The sequence below is a fragment of the Miscanthus floridulus genome, chromosome 3 (genome assembly GCF_019320115.1).
Source record: "Miscanthus floridulus cultivar M001 chromosome 3, ASM1932011v1, whole genome shotgun sequence".
Taxonomy (NCBI): domain Eukaryota; kingdom Viridiplantae; phylum Streptophyta; class Magnoliopsida; order Poales; family Poaceae; genus Miscanthus; species Miscanthus floridulus.
In genome coordinates this window covers 15,693,157-15,703,229 of record NC_089582.1, presented here as the reverse complement: position 1 = coordinate 15,703,229, position 10,073 = coordinate 15,693,157, and the positions used below count along the sequence as shown (strand labels likewise).

At 41.3% G+C, this 10,073-nt stretch overlaps 1 pseudogene; it reads right to left on the bottom strand.

Moving 5' to 3' along the window:
- Positions 1-753: 753 nt before the first annotated feature.
- Positions 754-1,278, bottom strand: LOC136545078 (pathogenesis-related protein PRB1-3-like; annotated as a pseudogene).
- Positions 1,279-10,073: the final 8,795 nt, after the last annotated feature.

Sequence of the window (10,073 nt, the reverse complement as noted above, 5' to 3'; positions counted from 1 at the left end):
GACGGATGTTATCGGTTAGCCAAATCCATATATATGAAGAAGTGTAGGATGCAACATTGGAAAAAAGGAAAAACTCGCTCGATCGTCACAATGGCTTACGACACACTCGGAATTGATCCGGCCGTTGTTTGTCCGTCGTGGAGTATACACGTGTTGCTAAACGCATGCATACAGCCAACTATATGCAAGTTGCACATCTTTTTTTCTTTATTTTTTTGGGTCTCCGCCTCAATTTATTAGTAGTAAGACTTTGATCGAGCGAGACTTTCATATAGAACTACAAGTCTCCTGTTGATCGATGGTTTCATTGTATTTGACGACATGCATGTGATGTGGACGTATATATAAGTTTTATCCATGTGTCAATCGTCCTGTACGCATGGACATGTATGGTATAGAATATGGAATTTATACAAAATATTTAGCTCTTGTATGGATTCATTATCTGCTAATAATTAGTTGGCTAATAGCTCATATCGAATATTAGCTCATATCGAATTATAATTTTATTTATTTTGGGGCTGATGGAATAGTGAAAAAAATGGTTATTCTCATCATTTATTTATTTATTAGTATGCATGTTACAGATTATTATGCTCTCCGGTATGCATACACTACTATTTTTATACGGAGAGAATAATATATAGGATGAATACATAAGAAGCACGTACGACACACTCTGCATGCAGATGCATGCATACAATTGCAGGCGTACACACTATGCATGACCGCATGCGTGCACCTGCCAGCTAGCTAGTAGGGGCTCCTTCCAACGTTAACGTAGTTGCCCGGCGGGTTGTAGTTGCAGGTGATGAAGACGCCGCCGCCGTTGTTGCAGTCGACGCGAGCGCAGCCGATGGCGGTGGAGTCGCCCCACACCACCTGCGTGTAGTGGCCGCACACCTTCCCCGCCGCGCAGCTGTTGCGGCCGTGGTCGGAGTACTGCCTCTCCGCCACCCACGTGCCGACGGCATCCGACGCCGTCCAGCCTTTGCCGGAGCTGCCCCAGAAGAGGTTCTCACCGTACTGGTTGTTGGGCCCGGAGTGCACGAGCTTGCAGTCGCCCTGCCGCTGTGCCGCGTAGCTCCGCTACTCGAAGGCGGCCACGTTGTCGTCCCACGACACCGGGCCGACGCCCACGGCCGCGTGCGCCGCGTTGTGCCGGTTCACGAAGTCCTGCGGCGAGTTCTGGGCCGCGCACGGCTTGACGGCGACCGTGGCCGCCGCCTCGGCCAGTGCCAGGACTAAACACACGACCCTACTAGACGAGGGCTCCATTGTATTGCTAGACGTACAATTGGACAATAATGAAGTTTTTTTTGTGTGAATTGGATGCATCAGTGGCGAGTGTGGCCAGCTATTTTTATAGTGGTAGTAGCAATGGATTGGAAGCCAGCTTGGCGACTTATCATGAGTAAAATTTGGTCAAACATTAAAAACTATGGACATCAATAACTACATTATTAAATTATTTAGTTTGAAAACAGATCATATATGTAGTATTAAAAAATATTTGCAAGATCTAATAAATTATTAAGAAAATATTCTACAAGATATTAGTGATCAAAGATATACATTAAATACCATGTAGAGTTAAATGTCACAAAAGTTTTTTTAACCGGAAAGAGTGTATCTCAAACTTGTTTTATTGTAAGCTATAACAACTAATCCATCCATCTTATAAAGAATATTATTTAGTTTGGTCAAGCATTAAAACTTGTTCTACTTTAAGTTAAACTTGTCATGAGTAAAATTTGGTCAAACATTAAAAATTAAAGACATCAATGTCTATATTATTGAATTATTTAGTTTAAAAACATGTAATATACATATAGTATTAAAAAAATTTTTGCAAGATCTAGTAAATTATTATGAATATATTTTACAAGATATTAGTGATCAATGATGTACATTAAAGACAATTTAGAGTTAAATGTGACAAGAGTATTTTTAACCCGAAAGGGTAGATCTCAAAACTAGTTTTAAGCTATAACTACTAAATCCATCCATCTCACAAAGGAAGTACGTACTTCTAGTTGCCCTAATTTAATAAACACTTTTAAGCTGGACCGAGTTTATAAAAGTTGTATCAACATTAGCGACAACAAATGTGCATAATACAGCAATATATCCTATGATGAATATAATCACTGTTTTTTTAATTTATTTCTATAGGTTGTCCATCTAAGGAACTGCCTATAGGAATAGTATTCGTAAAGATGATTTCTATGAACCTCGAGTCATACCCTGACAGGAGGTTTGTTAAACTCATGTATAGAGAGGTTATGGACTGCTTGTACAAATACCTTTTTTTAGTTTTGTCAGCTCTGCAAATTAAAATAAAACATGGGCTCACTGTAACACCCGTGTATTTTCACCAGCCCAGCCGAGCGGCCGCGCCGTTCCCTTCTCCTCTCCGTTGGGCCGGCCCAGCAACACGCCCAGCACCAGCGCAGCTCGCTCCCACTCCTCTCGACGCCACTGACGCCCCGGCCCCGCCTTGTCAGCTTCGTTGTCTACCTTCAGATGAACGACGCGAATAACGCGTCGCCAGCGCCATCGACCTCCGCCGCCTCGGGCTTGCCGTTACCGCCTTTCCGCAGCCAAATGCGGATAAGCACGCACTGTTCCACACCGCCTTTGAGCTCTGGAGCACGTGCGAAGTAATCCGAGGCGCGGCAAAATATCTCACCACGGAGAAAAGATCTCGGCGCCGCGAACCAACATTGGCGACCTATAAATACGCCCGGCCGGTGAGCCCCGCCTGAACCATTAACACCATAAGCTCAGCCTAGCTCGGGAACACTCCCTCTCCCTCTCGCTTTCCCTTCTCTCTTCCCCTATCAAGCTCTAGTTTGATTCTCCCCAATCCGGCCGCCATGGTCGACACGGGAGTCGAGCTCTGAGCTCTCCCTCCCTAGTGCGTCTTAGGCCAATAGGATTCTCCCGCATGCCCACCAATCCCTCCACCACCCGCTCCGCCATCGCAAGCTCTCTCTACCCCTCTGTACTGCCCAGTTCCTGAGCAATGCCCGCCGCCGAGCCACCATCATCGCCGTTCGTCACCAGTAGGGCACGACGATGAGGAATGGCACCCGCTATGTATTCAGGTCCGAACCGCACCCGCTTGCCCACTCAACCACCACGCAGAGCACCGCGACCCACTTTCACGCCACCGCATCGCTCCGACAAGCCGTCGTGGCCATCTCAAGCCCCTGCAGCCACCACCAACTAGCCCAGACGCTGCGGAACCGCCTTTGGAGCACCGTCCGCCTCACTACGGTGAACTCCGATCATGAGCACCGCCGACGTAAGCTATCTTGGCGAGCCCTCTACTCCCTCGCTGTGCTGCCTCACTACCGTCTGTCTCCGTTCTCCTCCGTTTTCCCCTCTCCCTCTATCACGCGGGCCCAGAGCCAAACGTCGTTCCCCTTCCTCTTCCTCTTCACCCGTGAACCCGGTTCATGTGAACACTAAGAGAGAGAGAGAGTCCACAGCACAGTGCTGCACCCAATGCACAACATAGTATCACCAGGCCGAGCCCACCGTGCTGGCCCGTGCGTCAACCACTGAACCCGAGGGAAAACTGCTAGGTGCACCCGAGCAGTGTACATAGGAGGCTGCCAAACAATTTTCTATGCATGGAAAAATTCCATGAAAATTCCTAAATAAACTAGGTACACCCCAGATCCTACTCAAGCACTTTCATCTCATTTGCATTACTCCAATTTCTAGAATTAATTCTCAAGTTATATTCCACATATTCTTTTCCCATTGAATCTTTGATAAATCATATATCCTCCATCCTAACTCCAAATCACATGATTCTTCCACCAAAAATCTTCTAAATTCAATCTCTACTTATTCATATTCCTTGTTCTATTATTTGGTGCTCAATTAAATTCTAGTTTGGTTGTTTTTCCTTTCCTATATTTAAATTAATACTAATTATAGTAAAACCATTCACCATAGTAGTAGTAGTTAACCTCGTATATTCGCGTATGTGTATGTACCATGACACATACTCGAATATATCCACACCCACCACCCAAAATATTAGGACATGTATACATACAAGGATATGCCCCATACCCGGTTATACGCCTAGGTATGGCTAACTTTATATTCCGTCTTTCTCCATCCTAACTAATCTTGGGCACACACATATGCATATGTGTATGTGTCACTAACCTGCTGGACCTGTAGACACCTGTTGTTGGTGTTTATTAACGTGTCACCTATTTGAGTACTTAGCCACCTGTTGTAAACCTATACCTCATAACTTTACTAGGTTGTCATCCCTAGTGATGATGTCAAAGATATATGTTGGTACTACATAGTATTACTACTAGAATAACACTAAACAGTTCTTTATTAATTATATGACTAGAGAGAGAACATATATAAATCTATAAATGAAAAGTATCCGCAAGCGCACAGATAATATACCATTGTAGCATTTTACCCGAGAGTATTCTGGGTATCGTTATTTATATTTTTACCACTAGGAAGGTATAGCATGGACCTGTATTGATAACTTATACTATTGAAGAAGAAATAAACCATAGCCAATATTCTACTCACAACAGGGGTAAGTCATAAGATAAGAGATGTATAAATGATAAGTAATGAGAATAATAAATCACTCAGAGCACTACTTTCTATAGCATTAGCATGGTCATGTAAAATATTAGAGGAACAATTCCTAAGTCATTCTTAATTACAAGTCAAAGCATATATTTAATTAGTGCAATTACACCTAGTAATCATGGCTAAGATCATCATCATATCTACACCTACGGGGTATTACTAAGGAAGATTGAGGGCAGAGCTCGTTCTATCTTCGTAATCGAACCCTACTTGAACCTATATTCGGGGAGTGGACTACAAAGGACTCAACGAGAATGTCACTTTCGTGATCTACCACATGACCCAGAATATAGGGTGTATCCACAGGTAAACAACGTATAAGCACCACGTTTACACAATATCCACCACCCACCCCGTGTACTTTAGAGTGAGCGTTATACGAACTTGTGCATAAACATAATGATAAACTAGCTATACTAAGTATATAATCAAAGTAGACGTTGAACATCATAACAAAGAACATGATAAGATGAATACTGAGATTGTCATAACAATTGTAACTAGCATATAAAAATAATAGAGAAATAAGAGAGAGATGGGTACAAACTTTATACCGAACCACGCTCTTGACAAGATCAGGAATCCAAACGAAGTCCTGCTTGCCTCCCTCTAGATCTATCCTAACTAGATATGCTATGGAGGAGGAGCTCTGAGGAGATTAGGGGTTCTGTCTTCTCAAATGACTTGATGACTAGGGTTATGCCTAGGGGGAGAGGCAGGGGCTGGATTATATAGCCCTGAGGGTCCAACATGAGCCCTTGGATCAAGCCGACTTAAGCAATGGCCTAGATGCATCCTCAAAGGTGGTGGAAAATCGACATACAAAGCTAGTTGACAAGTGGGGCCCATAGGGGCCGAGTGGACCCACCTGTTAGGGAGTGGACCTCCGCTTCTGGACCCTTCTAGAGTCTTTCCACGTAGGTACCGTGGTGAAACTCCATATTTTCCTTTGACGATTAGGTCCTCCTTGGCGGTTTTCTGATTAAACCCTGCTGGAAACACAGATTCACCAAAATTTGTGGAATTTATTAGTTTAAACCCCTAAACCTTCATTGGTGATTATATTTATGCCCTTATACATGTTTAATTGATGGTTTATATTGGTTGTTAACTACCGTCAACAACTCCCCAAAGCTTACCTTTTGTTAGTCCCTTAGCAAAACTAAACTTAGTAACTAAATCTATAGTTTAAGGATTTTGAAAACATTGAAGCAACTCCTCAAAAGTACACATGAGTTCAAACAAGAATTTTCCTCCGAATTAGGATAAACCAATCTGACTTTCAAACTTACTCATATTACCTTCAACCATGGGGCTTCTTAGCCTTCACTTAGGTTTTGAGCAATTGAAAGACAGAACAATCAAGTCAAGCACTATGTCTCAAGTTCTTTGTTCAACCATTATTCTAGAGTTTTTATACGTTTTCAAAATAAAACTCACAGCTTCCTATTGTATGACACTCTCAAGTCTCTCAATATATGTGGTATTTATAAATCCTCACCAAGACAATAATGATATTATGCCTTTCTCTTCCTACAACTGAGGCTTATGTGGAGCTCATAGGAGTGGAGAAAGCATAAAAGAGCATACTTGCAATACATATATTGTAAAGTCAAACCTCGGATCCAAAAAGAGTTAAGTCATACAATAATATCAAGATGTGAATGTGTATGGATGTATATGGTGGATATATATGGTGGCTAACCTAATTCTACTATGCTCCTTGAAAACATATCTCTCTTTTGAAACTTGGAAACAACTTTGCAAGAAAATAGGGGCTATCTTATTCATCTTCTTCTTCTTTTCAGGCGGGCATCTTAGTACCCATTGTTTTTAATATCTCGGACACTTGTCCATTTTTTCATCTCTATTTCTCTTTTTTATGAATAACTTTTGTATAGCCACATGCTTCTTTTCTGCAACAAAAACTATTGAGAGATAGCAAGAAGAACTTAGAGCATTTATTTGGTGGATATCTATGAAGAATATTTTTGGTGTTTACTCCCAGTGCAGGAGTAAAACATTTTTGGGTGGATCTAGATGGAATGGCATGTTGTTGCGCCTACCCCTAGTGTAGGAGTAGTGCATATTTAGGTGGTGTGTACGTGATCTTGATTTTAAGAGCATGACAAACCTCTCATAAGGCATCAACAAAGCTTGACTAAACTCAATGCAAAACAAGCAACATATATGAGTGGAAGTTTTTCTAATCTAAATATCATATATGGCTCTGGTAGGAATTCAAGCTTTGTCATACAAGGAACTCATCATGTATGATTTTTATACTTTTCAAAAGATAAATCTCCAGAACTTTAGTATCACTAGGAACAAGATAAACAGCAGCTCAGACCTTCTCATATCATATCCGTCAATTATCTAGACTTACCTCAAGCATATGGTACCCACGAGTTTCAAGTTCAGAGTAAATTTTTATATCAAAACAGTCGTATCCAAAACTCAAGAAAATTCAAGGCTAAAAACTAGGTAGTTGAAAGGAATTACGGCAGAGCAACTAGTCATCATTTCCATTGCAAGAGATTATCCTTAGAGTCCTTTTATTTAACTCTTAAAAACAGAAAACTAGACACACACTTTTATTTTCTTTTCATTTTTAAGATCACACCTTACTATTATATATATATAGCTAAGATGAACTTTTATTTTATTTTTGTTTGTTATGCATCTTTTATGACTTTAGCAAATATATAGAAAACTCAAAGATAGTAAAACTAAAAAGGGAAAGAAATACTTAGCTAGATACATGGGGGATGCTCCTCCCCCGAGCTGGATATTGTCGTGGTCTTTCTTAAAATCTCTCTCATCCTTTTAGAAGTTGTTTTTTGCTCATGTAGCAGGTTTAGCAGCGGCTCGGGAAAATGTACTTCGGATGGATGGCTTTACTCTTGATCATCCCGCAAAATACTCCAACAAAAACACCAAAAACTCATGGCACGGATTAAGATAAGGGGTTAGTGGTCAGCGATTTAGAGATTTGTTATCCTCGGAGGCTAGATAAATTTCCTAATTAACAAAGTTCTAGCAGGATGTCTATTAATATATTTTAGATTTTCTTATTTATATAATGCAGAAAGGAAATATGCATGCATGTTTATTTTTATGCCACCACAGTGAATATTCTCGTGGGTGTTTACACACCGTAGATTTATTCACATGGGGCTTAGGATCTATGATGCAATGATATAATGTAGTAATGAAACTCTTTTTTTTCTAAACGCAATGCTAAAGTGAAAAATAATTCATGCAATGCTAAAAAGTAAATATGGATAACTACCGATGTTACCTCATAGCCAGGGTTTGGATTTTTAAGTCCTCCGAATAGGACTTGGCTGGAGAAGAGTCCTTTACTTTACGGGTGCATCATCCAGTCCTACCGATGGAGACACTGATGATTGCGCCTCTTGTGACTCTAGTGACGATGTTACCTTCTCCTTCCACACCTGCTTGGTATGTGGACTTGACTTTGGCAGACTGGGTTCATCTTTTACAACTCCTTCAGGTTTCTTATCTTCCTCCCATTCATTCTCTGGAGATTAATTCTTCTGGTTTCAGGATGATCGATGTCTCCTCCTAGAGCGGGACTTCTTTGGCTGCTCATAAGTAGTGTAACTATTAAAATAACAGTGTACCTTTTCTCTAGAGAATTAGAAGTGGACTTGTCCAGATCCGACGTAGATGATCGCATTGGTGGTGTTGAGGAATGGTCTTCCAAGAATGATGGGTGTATCATCTTCTTCTTCACCAATGTCCAGAACCATGAAGTCGGCAGGGACATAGTGATCATGTATTCTTACCATAATATCTTTTGCTATCCCCTTCGAGAATCGGATTGATTGATCCGCCATCTACAATTACATATACATAGGGAACAAAGGTTCATCATAGAACAAATATTCATACGTTACCTTGGACATTATGTTGACTCCTGATCCAATGTCGTAGAAGGTCTTGTGAAATATTCTTTGCCCAATGGTACACTTGATCGTTGGTACGCCTGGATCATCCTTAGCAAGGAATGGTGAAGCAAGGAGGTGGTCGTACTCTGATCAGAGTGTGTTGATCATGTTGATTGTTTCTTCATGTGGCTACCTAGCTTTGTTCTTCCTCCTTCTGTTGTTCTTCTTCTTGGTCATTGTTGTCTCTTTGGGCAGGTATGGCGTCTACGGATGTCCGAGAGATTGCAAGATACGATTCTTGAAAGCAAACTTCTCCTTTCTATCCTTGATTGTGAAACATATCTTAGCACTATTTGTGTAGATGATGGCTTTAGCGGTGCTTAGGAAAGGTTGGCCCAAAATAATGGGTGCCCTTACATCTCCACCTGTTTCCAAAACCATAAAGTCTATGGGAACATATGATTGTCCCACTCGAATAATCGCATCTTCAAGAATTTCCTTGGGGTAACAGAGTGACTGATCTGCAAGCTATGAACGCATATTTGTGTACAACAAAGTATCTCCAATAATTCGATCATAGATTACCTCAGGCATGATGTTGACACTTGCTCGGAAGTCATAGATAGAAAAATGTGAGGTCCAATGGCTATAGGGATGACAGGTCTCCCTAGATCGCTCTTCTTCTTAGGCAAGGTATACTATATCCACCTTCCCGTCGATGGCTCCATGTAGTAGTAAGCTGCATTATGAATATCGATAAGATTTGCAATTTCTAGATCTTCCGGTTGCCCCGAAATCTTACCTTTATCAGACGGAGGAATAGTAGCCGCCAGCTGAGCTATTTGTGCTTCTATAATTTTATTAAAGCTATGCTGGTTCTTAATGGCAGAAGCAAAGCTATCCACTCTATTATTTATGTTCTCTAGAATTTTATCATTGGAAGCTACCTTTCTAGATAATCCCTCCATAATTTTAGATTGACCAGCAATTAATTCTCTCAAGGGTGGTTGATTGAAATTATTAAAATTATTACCTTGATAGTTACCTTGATAATTACCTTGGTAGCTCGGCCTTTGTTGCTGATTCCATCCTTGATTCTACTGAGGATGAGAGTAATTGTTGTTGTTGACAAAATTCATATCCTCATGGGTCTCAGGATAGTTATTCTCTGAATGCCCAGTGCTTCCACACACTTCACATGTCATGCGAGAATCATGAATGTGCATGACTTCTTGCTTCTCACTGGCTCGATCTTCAAGCTTCTTCATCAGTAGGTCCATCTTGTCAGACCGCATGTCTACTTCCTTGAGTTGATGTATACCTCCACCCCTCTTGCGGGTCTGAACTCGTTCTTCATTCCAACCTTGGTTGGAAGCCATCTTCTCAATAAGAGCTGTTGTAGCTGGAAGCGTGAGTGACAAAAATGCACCTCCGGCAGCAGCATCCATAGTCTCACAGGTACTGTTGGTCAGCCCGTGATAGAAAGTCTGCATGAGTAGCCAATTCTCC